Consider the following 12,247-nt stretch of genomic DNA (forward strand, 5'->3'; position numbering starts at 1 on the left):
GTGCTCACGGTAGCACAGCGAGCTCAGAGCCTGGGCCTCGTGCCTCCCAGCCCAGGAGGGTTTCTCACCCCTCCTTCGTTCACCTGGCGAGCAGAACCAGCCTTTGAAAACTTCCCTGGGCTATGGGAAGGGGCCGGGAGCTAGGGGCTGAGCCTCAGTTTCCCCCTCAGAAAGCGGCCATTGAGGGCTCCTTGGGACACCTACGGGCTCCTGCAGTGCCCGCTGGGGAGGAAGGTCAGTCGGAAAGGGCGCTTGTGGCCCGAGGGCGCTGGGATGGGACGGAAGACCCCCACCTCCCCCGCCCCCTTCTGCTCCAGGCCACCTAACTGGCCTCTGGCTTCTGGTGACAAGCAGGCAGGTGGGGCCCGCCCTTGAAGCAGAGACAGGGTGGCGGGCATGAGCTCCCAGGACCCTCGCCACCTCCTGAGGCCCTCCCCTCGTGCCCGCCCCCGTTCCCTGGGGTCCAAGGGCTGATGGGGGTCCAGTCCCGTGGCGACGTCCCTGGCCGGGTGGTGCCCGTGTGTGGGGGTGGGGTGGCTGCCAGCTCTCCGGTGTCTCACTCATTGTGTCCTGGGGTGTGGCCCACTGTGGGCACTGGAGCCCACGAAGCAGATGGTGGGAGCAGTGACTCGGGCGGAGGCGAGGCCGGGAAAGCCCCAGGCGGCAGGGCTGGGTCGGTGACAGACGGCCCAGCGCCCAGGCCGAGGACAGGACACTATGTTTTGATTATTTCCAGTTTCCTGACCCCCAAGTAGTGATTTAATGTTCCTGTTTACTCCGAGGGTTAGAACAGAAGGCGGGACGGCTAAGCTGGCCTCCTCGGCCTCCCCTGGTGTCACCCCTGAACTCCCAGCAAAGAGGCAGGCAGAGGGAGCAGAGGGTCCTCGGGGACAGTTCGAGGCCTCTGGGTGCATCAGGGACCTCAGATGGGCTCAGGCTGGGCCTTGCACAAAGCGGGTCCTGTCGGGGGGGTTGGAGGGCGTGACCTGCCCGTAGGAAGCACGGCTGGGTGACCCCCAGAGCTGGCCTGAGAGGCTGCCTGACGGCGGGGACCGGGGGCCAGGGCTCGCTTGCCCAGCTCTACCTGGTTAAAGGCGGACGCATCCACATTCCTGGGCCTCCCTGACATTATCTGGGGCTTGGACTTTGGCTGGGACCCTGTCACCACTCAGAGTCTGAGTACATCTCAGGGACTGCCTGGTAAGCAGAGCCAGGAGCCTGCGGCTGGCTGGGAGGGGCTCCAAGAGGTCATAAGCCCAGCTCCTCGCTCCGGAAATCTTGGCACACAGGGGCCGGCTTGTAAAAGCACTTCAAATGTGGCCTTCCATAAGCACCCTCTGAGGCCGTGGCCGTGCCTGGCAAAGTGAAGGGTGTTGCTTTTTTCAATTACAAGTAATCCAGTTTTCTGTGTGTAAATGAACCCCAGGCCATGTCACTGTTGGCAAAAAATGTGGATGCTGGTATACTTTCTGCACAGGGACGTCTATCTTAGAGGGTCTGTTCCTTTGTTCAAGAAGCATCCGCCAGCACTGGGCGGGCTCTGGGAGCACAGACGAGTGGATAGATGCAGGAAAGAGAGGGGTAGCGACTGGGGCTGGGCTGGGGAGAGGCCCCCTTCCCCCCCCCCCCCGGGAGGACCACGCAGGGAATGGAGCCGTGCGGAAGCAGGGGCCAGTCCCACAGGGATAGACGGGGCTCAGGACGAGATGCTCCCCAGGCACGGCCTGGAAGTTTCCAGGCTCCAGATGCACGCGGAGCCCGGGAGCACTACCTGGAGCACTTGTGTGCAGCCGGCCTCTCCATGACTCCTTCTTCCCAGAAGCTACAGAGGTGACAGCAGAGTCATAGAGGGGAGATGTCGGTTCAGCGTCCCCCACAGGGTAACACGGACCAACTCTCCTGTGCCACCTGTGGTCTTCAGCTGGCCTTGAGTAGCACCCGAGATGCCAAGGGGAAGGTCTCTGCCCCCGGCCAGGTGCCGTCCTGCCCTGCCCTGAGGTCACTGGTGTGCAGAGCTGGGCGGGCCCAGGAGATCACATCCCCAGCCCTGTCTCCACCTCCGAGGTCCTGTTCAACCATGGACTCAGTTTCCCCTTCACTGAAACCAGAGTTGACCCCCAAGGACCCCTCGGGTGTTCCATCACCCACCACGGTGGGGCGAGTATAGGTGGTGGAAGAGCTCGTCCCTAGAGCCGGGACCTTCGTGTCCACAAAGGTCACCCCCGGACCCCAGCCCACAGGCACGCACGAAAACTGAGTTCTTTTGGCCTCCTTCGCCAGCGTTCACGCGGCCCTGGTGTCCAGTCCCCGCCCTACCGCTTGTAGCTGTGTGACTTCAGGCAAGTTTCCTGACCTCTCTGAGCCTGAGTCCTCGAGGTGACAGACGGGAAGTCTGAGACGGCACCGAGGTGACATGGCTCTGAAGGACACTGAAACCGTGAGGAACCGTGTGCCCTTGGGGGCATCACGACAATCACCAGCGGGGCTCTTCTCCAAGTGCTCAGCGGCAGAAAGGCAGGTTTGGGGGGTGCATAGACTCAGCTTCGAAGCCCAGTCCTGCCATTTGCCAACCGTCTCCTCCTTGAAGACCTCCCGGAGGGGGCCGGTGAGAGAACAGACTGAGACCGAGGGGAGCCCAGCACAGCAGGGGCTCAGGAAGCGTCCCTCGCGAGCCTGCACGCAGGCAGGGAGGACTCTGAAGTCACTGGACAGTGTGGCCCCAAAAGCTGAGACTCCACCCCGGAGGCCGGCAGTCACTGCCCCCCGCCCCTGCCCACGACCCTGCTTCATGGTGACCGTTGGATGGGCGGCTGGGGGACACGGTGGGGAGAGGGTGCTGTTTGTGCAGAGAAGTGGAACAGTGGAAGCCAGCTCGTTCAAAGTTAGAGTCCCTTTTTCCAGAGTGGTTGTTTAGAAGGGAAAAAAACATCCTCCAAATCACAGCAGAGAAAACCTGTAATTGCCAGAGAAACGGGGGTCGGTGGCCAAGAAGGATTGCAAAACAACGGCCCTGGGGAACCGTCTGCTCATGCCAAGCCCTGCAGAGCCACGGCTCGGGGCATCTTCCCGGGTGCCCGCCTGGCCTCAAAGGCCGGGAACCTAGACCCCTCGCCCTGGACGTCCGTGCCCTGCTCTGGGACAGGGAGAGACGCAACCCAAACAGTCACGGTACCTCACGGTTTGCAAAGTGAGCCTTTGTGGGGAGGGTGCTAGAATCAGGAGTGGGGAGGGGGTTGGACGTGTTGCGGATGGGTTGGGGGCAGCTCTCGCCTGAGCATTGGGTCCCAGGGCCCAGAGCCGTGGGTAAGGAACCTGCAGAAACGAGCGGGGGTGGGGCCCCAGCTCGCCGCCGCAAAGGGGGAGGAAGAGAGCCGGTCACCGCGTTCCTGAGAAAGGGACCCACGTCTCCCTGCCCCCTACACCCCTGCATCATGCCCCACTCCGACAGCCACCCCCGCCCCCCACCGCAGGACGTCCCTGCCACCCCCTGAGCCGCACGGACTGTGTTGCCAAGCCAGCCCCATTTCCCGGATCCGTGAATCCACTTTCCCGTCTACACCTCGTCCCCAGGCGGTCCGGCTCCGAGAGCCCTGGCGGTTCCCGCCCCGCCGCCCCGCCGCCCCACCGGCTCTCGGGGGTCTCGACCGTGGTTGTGGGATAGAAAGTGGCTCTCGCGGTGTTTGCTGCCCACCGACGGCGTGCCGGGCTGGGAGCACTGAGGGGAGCACAAGGCGAGTGCCCGGCGAGGAAGCACGGGTTCCCCCGGGGGGAGGGAGGTAGCCGGGACGGCGTGGCACCCTCGACTCACGTGGGCTGCCCGCGGGCCCCGCTCCGCCACAGCCTCCCTCCCCACCCCCGCGTGCCCGACGCCCGCAGCCCTCCACGGAGAGGACTCGGGAGAGGAAGTAAAGGAGGAGGCCGGGTTCTGGTGTGGGGGGCTCCCCCAGCTCCCAACGGGACGCACCCGTTCCAGGCGAGCTCCCCGTTGGGTGCAGGGGACCCAGAATGCAGCCTCAGGCACCCACCGCGGCCGGCATCCTGCCAGCCACAGCCCCTGCAACGTGGTCTAAACATCCGAGCTCCACTCTGAGCCTCCGGGGAAGGAGGCCAGGTGCCCTGGACTCAGTCCACCCAGAGTGGGTCCTGAACACCCGTCCACGCGTGGGCAGCGGCCACACGGGCGGGGCCTCCAGACCGCAAGTTCCTCACGTCTGTCCCCAGGCCACCGCCGGGCTCGGGAGGGAAAGCCTGGCTTCCTGGAGGTCGTGGCATTCGAGCAGGGCCTCAAGGACGGCAAGGTCAAGGGGCGGGGCTTGCCTTTCAGGTGGACGGCACAGTAAGGTGAAGCCAGGACCGGCGACAGGCCCGTGTGCCTGGCGTGTGACGGGTGACGACATGGACAGCAGAGGCCGGGGTGGCGTCCCAGCACCCTGAGCCCGGAGAGATCCCGGGATACTTGTGTCAACGAGAAGGGCTCATCTTGGAGGCACAGCTGGGAAGCAGGCGTCCTCCCTGCCAGGGGCTGGAACAAGGCCCACGCGTTTTACAGAAAGAAATACTTAGGGGCGCCTAGAGGGCTGAGTCAGGTAAGCATCTGACTTTGGCTCAGGTCATGGTCTCATGGTTTGCGGGGTCGGGCCCCACGTCAGGCTCTGTGCCGACAGCTCGGAGCCCGGAGCCTGCTTCGGATTCTGTGTCTCCCTCTCTCTCTGCCCCTCCCCTGCTCTCTCTCTGTCTCCCTCTCTCTCTCTCTCTCTCTCTCTCAGAAATAAATAAACATTAAAAAAGTTTAAAAGAAAAAAAAAAAAGGACATACTTAGGCTTAGGAGACAGAGCATTTTTCTAAGGCCACCAAGGAAGCCAGGCCACAGAGCCTGCATGGTGCTTCCATGGGACAAAGGAAGGCACCCCTCCAGGCAGGTGCATCCCAGCACCCTTGTCCTCAGCCCAGACTTTGGCTTTGCACAACCACCCCCAGGAATAACATAGTCACTGTGGCCGCCATGTTTTGATGTTCACTGTGGGGCAAGACCTTGACGTGGTCCCTACAGAGCCCACCTACGTGTTTGATTCTACTTTTTCAAGGGCGGCTATTTGAGCAAAGTTTGTCTCCCCAGCAGAACAGTAAGCAACGTGGGGGCAGGACTGTGTCCGTTTTGCCCGCTAGCACCAAACCCACCTCCTTAATAAATGCTCAACAAATATTTGCAGAATGAAGGTTCTCTCTCAACCCTAAAACAACCTGATTGACTGCATTTCACACAGCTAGAAGCGGGGGTCGGTAGGAATCACCCCCCACCAGAGCCTTCACCGCTGCCTCCACGGCCCCACCCACTTCAGGCAACCTGAACCATCCGCCACCCCCCACACGCGGTGACCCAGCCTCCGGGTCCATCTCCGGACCGGGGCAGCCCCCCGGCCAGCAGGAAAGAGAGGCCGCATGGATTGGGGAAATTGCTGACCGGCTGGGGCTCAAGCCTGGTTCTGCCGTTGGCTTGCAAAGGCCCTGCTCTTCCCCGAATCTCCACTTCCATGAGGTCCAAGAGCCTTTCCTTTCTGATGGTCCGTGACGCACCGTCCAGAGCAGGAAGGCCAAATCCGCTGCACACGTGCCCCAGCCTGCGATTTCTGCACTCGTGGCAGACATCACTCATCAATTACCCATCGATCTTTCCCACCGAGTCCGTATTGAACATCAGAAACCTTGTCAACACAGGACACGAGGCAACCATTTGGACCACAATTGACAAGTGAGATAAAACTCTTTACTCTCCCTGGTTAAGGAGAAGGTGGACCCGGGAGCAAGCCCTAAGGTGCGAGCCTCATGCTACTATCTGACAGTTCTTGCCTTTCTGCAGGAAGGCCTCCGACCCCGCTGATGAGGAAGCATCAGAAGGCCTTGTGTCCTTGACGGCCTCCACCTCCAGAACGACGGCTCCCTGACCCGGCCTGACCCGGGCCAGGGGTCAGGCCCGGTCAGGGTCGGAAGGGTTTGCCCGGCAGCGGTCTCTGCGATGATCCCTAGTTCTGAGTTTGTCTCGTGACAGCTCCTTGAGTCCCGACTCGGAGCCCACCACCTCCAAAAAGCCCCCCTTCCAACTTTGCCTCCCATTTGAGGCCAGGTTCCCTGCGGTGCCTCTGCTGGTTACACACGGTCCTTTAGTCACTCAGCAAACGTACGTGTCGCATTTGTCTGCGTGTGTAAAGCTGGGGCCCTGCCTCCAGGCCCCGCGCCGGGGACAGAGCCCAGGCAAGCGAGCCCGCCACGAGCAAAGGCGCCCACTCACCTCACAAAGCACACATCATTCATCCGTTCGCTGGTTCATCGGGCATCCTGTGCCGCGGTGCAGGGCGGGCACCGTCCATGCCCTCCGGAGCTACCCCCCTGCTGGAAAAGACAGACACTCGAAAGACAGTTCTACATACAATTAAATGGCAATAAGGAGGACACTCTTTAAGAAGGGGGCCTCGCAGGGGCGCCTGGGGGGCTCAGTCGGTTGAGTGTCTGACTTCGGCTCAGGTCATGATCTCACAGCTCATGGGTTCGAGCCCCACATCGGGCTCTGCGCCGACAGCTCGGAGCCTGGAACCTGCTTCGGATTCTGTGTCTCCCTCTCTCTCTGCCCCTCCCCCGCTCATGCGCACGCTCTCTCTCTCTCTCTCTCTGTCAAAAATAAATAAACATTAACAAAATTTAATTAAAACAACGAAGGGGGCCTTGCAGGCGGGGGCCCTGGGTGCTCAGGAGGGTCTGACGTGTGAACGGAGCCCCGAGAGGTGGGCAGAGGCTGGGCAGGCACGGGGTCCCTGAGGCTGCCTCCCCTGCCTCGCCTTGTCCGTCTTCCCAGCCACCACCCGCAGACGTCAGCTGGAGCCCCGCACAGCGATGCCAGCCCAGCCAGGAGGCAGGGGTAGAGCCCCGCACCCAGCTGCTCCTGCGCTCGTGCCTCCTTGGGCACGTGTTCCCAAGGAGGGAAGCGGCCAGCATCCAGCCCGGCCAGGTCACCCGCGGGAAGCCGACGGCCCTGGGGCTGCAAGCCAGTCCCAGGCCTCCTAGTAGAGGGGCGACTTCAGCTCAGCCGGGAAGGGTGGGCAGGAGAGGGGGTGACAGGTCGCAGGGTCCACTCGGACCAGGCGTCGGCGGCCCACGGTGGCAGATGGGACGTCACCCGGCCCTCTCCACCTGGGCTGCTGGGGCTCACCGCCGCTGACAGGCGCGGTGAGTGGGACTGTCAGCTCCCCCACCCATCCCCCTGCCAAACCGCACTTAATTATGATGATAAATGATGGCAGGCGTCCACAGCCACATCGCAGAACATGACAAACACTCCACATCGCCGAGCCAACGAGCTCCGCTCCCCCCACCGCGGCGCTCCTGCCGGGAGGCTGAGGGGGGTTATCTCGGGCCACGGGCGGCCCCCACGACAGGCTCAGGGTGGGCGCTGCTGGGCAGAGCCCGGGCCCCACGGTCACCAGAGATCTGGACCTGAGCCCTCGCCCGTGTGCCCTGGTGTCCCTCCGTGTCGCCTGCTCTCTCGAGCAAGGCGTGAAAACAACAACCCGCTACCCCGCGGGGAGGGGCTGGAGAACAGCAGCCACCTTCGTTCTGGAGCAGCGTCTAGAATCAAGACTCCAGTTCACGCCCACCCTGCGGGCACACGCGGCCACCAGGGGAGCCTACTAGGACCTGGAGTGGTCCCACAGCTGACGGCCCGGCAGGGGTCAGGCTGGGTGAGCCAGGCCCGACCGGGGAAGGCCTGGGCTCATCCTGCGGGCCTCCCTCGCTGGATGGTGTCGGGGAGGGAGGAGGGCACCCACGTCCCCTGACAGGAGCCCCAGGGCCAATTCCAGCATGACAGGGGGGACCTCCTCGATCACGGCACAGGCAGGCCTTCCAGACCGCACGCCAGAGTCCTGGTCCCAACACGAGCAACGGGGCAAGCGCTCTGTCCGGGCTGCACCACCCGGTCCCCCCACTCCTGCATCCGGACCCGCGCGGCGCCTGAGGGACAACGGTCACGCTGCTGCTGTGGATGTGTCCCCTACGTGGAGGCGCTAGGCAGTGGACCCAGCAAGCCAAGAGGGCGGGGAACCGCATGTGAAAGGTCTCAGGGTCAAAGCCACCCTTGAACTTGGCCAGAAGAGAAAGCAGCTGGGAGTGGCTTCAGCCTGGAGCTGCAGGGGAGGGGTGGGGTGGGAGGGGAGCCACTGTAGAAGGGGGAGGGCAGGGGCCTGGACTGTGGCAATGGGGGCAGAAACGGGGGTGCGGGCAGCGGGCAGCGGGAGCTGGCAACAGAGGAAGTGGTGGCCGCAGAGACGCCTCGTTTGCAGGTGGATGGTGCTTCCGTCCGAGGTGGGACGAGCGGGTCAGCAGGTGTTTGGGGGCCTGTTTCCCGGAGACGCCCCGGCACAGGTGTCCAAGGGCAGCTGGGTCCAGGGGGCGGACAGCAACGGTCAGCATCTGTTGAACTTAGCTGTGGGCAAGATGGCCCTGGAAGGGTGAGGCGTGGCCCCTAGAGGAGCAAGGGGGGGGGACTCAGTTACTAGAGCCTGGAGCTGGAGGGTAGAGGGGGGTGAGGAGGGCCTTTGTGCAGGGGCGCAGGCCCCCACAGCCATCTCGCGGGGAGAAAACCCAAAACCCAATACACCGCCTGGCTCTCCTACACTCCACTGCCTGGTGGTCCATTCCAGGGGCGAGCCCGGGGGGAAGCCAGTGGGCCTCCTCCGTGTGGCCCGCCCAGATTCACACCCTGGGACACACAGCAAGCAGAAAGCGTGCCCAAGAGCACAGCCTACCTAAGGAGGCAGCCGCAGAGAAGAAAGGGATCGGCAGCCTGCTGTGCCCCGGAACCCTGAGTGGGGATCTGAGGGCAATGCACACGTTCTTCCACGGACGGCTCTACAAAGAGGAGGAGCTGGGGACGCCTGGGGGGCTCTGTCGGTCAAGCGTCTGACTTCGGCTCAGGTCACGATCTCACGGTTCGTGGGTTCGAGCCCCACATCGGGCTCTGTGCTGACGGCTCGGAGGCCGGAGCCTGCTTCCGATTCTGTGTCTCCCCCTCTCTCTGCCCCTCCCCCACTCACGCTCTGTCTCTCTCTCTCTCTCTCAAAAATAAACAAAACGTTAAAAAAACAAACAAAGAGGAAGAGCTGGAAGAGAGGCTAGAGGAGGCCAAGCATTAAGGCAGGTTTGCTTCTGTTCAGTAAGAGCCCCAAGCGGAGCCATGGACCCTGCAGTGCAGGAGAGAGAGGATGCCGGACAGACAGGACGCAAGAGAGACAGGATGCAGAAGAGGGAAGGCCTTAGGAGAGCTGAGGACGCGGCCGAGGGAGGGGGTGCCAGGGAGCGAGGGGCCAGGAGAGCGGGGATGCGGTAGAAGGGGCAGAAGGCGACGTAACTGACAGGGTGGACGTCGAGGGCAAGAGCAGCTGGGCCCGATCCCAAGGCTGGGGAGGGCCCAGGCAGGTGGGAAGGGGGGCTGCCCCTTGCACAGACGCTGGGGACGCAGGGGGAACATGGCTGGGGAGTAGTTCGGAGACAGCTCCCCGAGGCAGAGCCAGCTGGGTATTGATGGAGTCCGTGTGCACCACGGCAGGGCAGGGAAGGACTCTGGCGGGGGGGGGGGGGGGGGGGGCGGGGTTGCCGATCCACGGGGGCAAGGATGAGGGACCCAGGTGGTGATGGGTCACCCACAGGGATGTGGGCGCTGACGTGGAACCCGGTGGGAGAGGCAGGCAAGGGCTGGGGGTGGAGTAGGGTGAAGGGCGGGGGTGGGGGGCCCAAGCAGGTGGCCTGGGGTGGGAGAGGAAGAGCCAGGTCAGCCTCGGCCAGAGGAGGATGTAGGGCCGTGTGGCGGGGACCCCTGGGCTCCCTGGACACCAGCAGCCTATTATAGACGGGGAGACCGAGACCCCGCGTGGCAAAAAATGGGGCGCCACACCCCAAAGCCTGCAGGACTCAGACGTGCCTCTCCGAGCTCTATTTCGTGCTTCCCAATGTAGGTCCGTTGTGCTCATGTTGGGGGTGGCACAGGTGGGTGTCGGGGCAGGTGATCCACCAAGGCCCACGGAACCCCCAGCCCCGGCTCTGCCCAGTCCACATACGGGGGCTGGGAAACGGGGGGAGGGTGTATGGGTGGGGGCGCATTTTTGTGGAAGCGAGTGGATGTGCTCACCATGTGGGTAATTATGACCACAGGGGTGACAGGTGCCTACAGGGAGGAGACAATGCGACTGTGTCTCCAGGCAGCGTGGGCGGATACAGAGTAGGAGTTGCGGGGGCCCAGGGGGTGGGCTGCTGGGGGGGGGGCTGTCTGCAGAGGGTGGATCTGGGGGTACCGGGCGATACGGGGGTGCACCGGCAGCGTGCACGTGAGCCTGTGTGTGGGAGGAGGGGAGGGTGTGGGTGGGTGGGAGCTCATTAGCAGGAGCCTGGTCTCCATGCAGAGCCTGGACGGGAGCCCGTGTCTGGCAGCCTCATTTCAGCCCGCACCAGCCCCCCCTCTGTCTTACTGTGGCTCCCCATCTGCCCCAGAAGCCCCCAGGTGCCCGCCAGGAATGGCCAGGGCAGTCGCACGCCGAGTCAACCAGGTCAGAGCAGGGGGTGAGCGCAGAAGGCCCTCGCTCGGGGCAGGGAAGAGTAGCTTCCGTTTCCCATCTGAGGTTCCCACCCCACCCTGGCTCCTGTGGGGGGCAGGAGGGCCTCCCCACCCAGCCTGTGAAGGTCAGGGTAAGCAGCCCAGGTTCAGGGGAGGGGAGCCACTCTCCCAACTCCCAGAGCAGGAGGGAACAGAGCCAGCTCTCCAGCCGCCGCCCCCCACCCCCACCCCTACCCATCCAGACCCTGGCTCGGGCCCCTCTGGGTTTTCCAAGCTCCTGGGCCAGCCTGGGGCAGCAGCTGTGCCCTCTTCCTCCAGGCGATCCTGCCCTTGATCCCAGTGATAGGCACTTCTGCAGCCCCTCCCATCGATCCCAGAAGCCAGCCCCACCTCTGAACTCCCAGGCCCACCAGACACGCAGAACAGAGCGAACAAGGAGTTTTAAGAAAGGCAGGCAGAACTCACCCAGACGGCCAGGTGCTCAACTGACCGCCCACGGGAAACGGGCCCCCGCTCTACAGGCTAACAGGGAATGAAAGCGGGGCTTGTCCTTGCCCTGACCCCGGCCCCCCATTGTCCTAGAGCAGGCCCCATGGCCTAGAGAGGCCCAGAGGTCATGCTGGGACCTGGGAAGGGCCGCCTGCGGCCAGCACGCCTCTATTCCTTTTGGATTCCCCCTTACTTGACGGCTAGCAACTCCACGGCCAACGCGAGAAGCTAAGAGGCCCCTCCCGACGTCTCTCCACCCGTTCATCCACCATCTTCCACCTGCCCGCCCATCCCGACATACCTCGGTCCATCCACTCATTGACCCGGAAAGCCAGCCCGTAAGCGTCCATTCCAGGGACGTATCCAACTGTATCGACCAACCTGTTCATGTATCTCTCAGCCCGTCCACGGATCCAGCCAGCGGCCCAACCATTAGTCCCTCTGGCCACCTGACGATGCAACCGGTCGTCTACACATTCATCTTCCCGTCGATTCACCACCACCCACCATCCCCACACAGTGCACTCACCCAGCCAGCCAGCCACCGACCTGCCCACCGTCGGACCAGGACCGATCGGTCCCGCTATCCATCCACCTGTCTACTTACCCATCCACCCTCCCCCCCCACTTGCTCGTTGTCAAAATCAAGGACCTCAGCCCCTTCCTAAGTCTGGGAAAGGCCAACCCTCGCCCCCAGCCCAACTTCCTTCCCCGGCCCTCCTCACTTGCTGCCGGCTCGAGACTACGTGCCCTTTCCTGCTGCACCCAGGCCTGCTCTCTGGGTGGACAGGGGGCCCCAGCGCCAGGGTCAGGAGAACACAGGTGGGATCCACGAACAGCGAGCGGTCCCACAACCACCTTCAGTGGCAGGCTGATCCCGCCCTGCCCCAGCCCAAGAACCCCGACCATATCCATGCACAATAAAGAGGAAACGTCACATCCTCCCAGAGACTCCTCCTCCTTTCTCCCTGTTTCCCACAGTAGTAACACCCCGTCTACGACAATCGCCCTCACACCTGTGGCACTCGGGCCAGACCCTGTTCTAAGCCCTCTACTTGCGCCTCGCCATTACCCAGTCACCCCACAGTGGCACTGCCGTACCCATTTTATAGGTGAGGCATGGAGAGGCTAAGAGAGAACGGAAGCTAACGTTGATTGGG

At 63.2% G+C, this 12,247-nt stretch overlaps 1 long non-coding RNA gene across 1 annotated transcript; it reads left to right on the top strand.

Moving 5' to 3' along the window:
* Positions 1-10,430: 10,430 nt before the first annotated feature.
* On the top strand, positions 10,431-12,031 carry LOC122221448. The gene is made up of 2 exons (XR_006203230.1): positions 10,431-10,590; positions 10,917-12,031. It is a non-coding gene; the product is annotated as an uncharacterized LOC122221448 (long non-coding RNA).
* Positions 12,032-12,247: the final 216 nt, after the last annotated feature.

Source organism: Panthera leo, chromosome B3, assembly GCF_018350215.1.
Source record: "Panthera leo isolate Ple1 chromosome B3, P.leo_Ple1_pat1.1, whole genome shotgun sequence".
Taxonomy (NCBI): Eukaryota; Metazoa; Chordata; class Mammalia; order Carnivora; family Felidae; genus Panthera; species Panthera leo.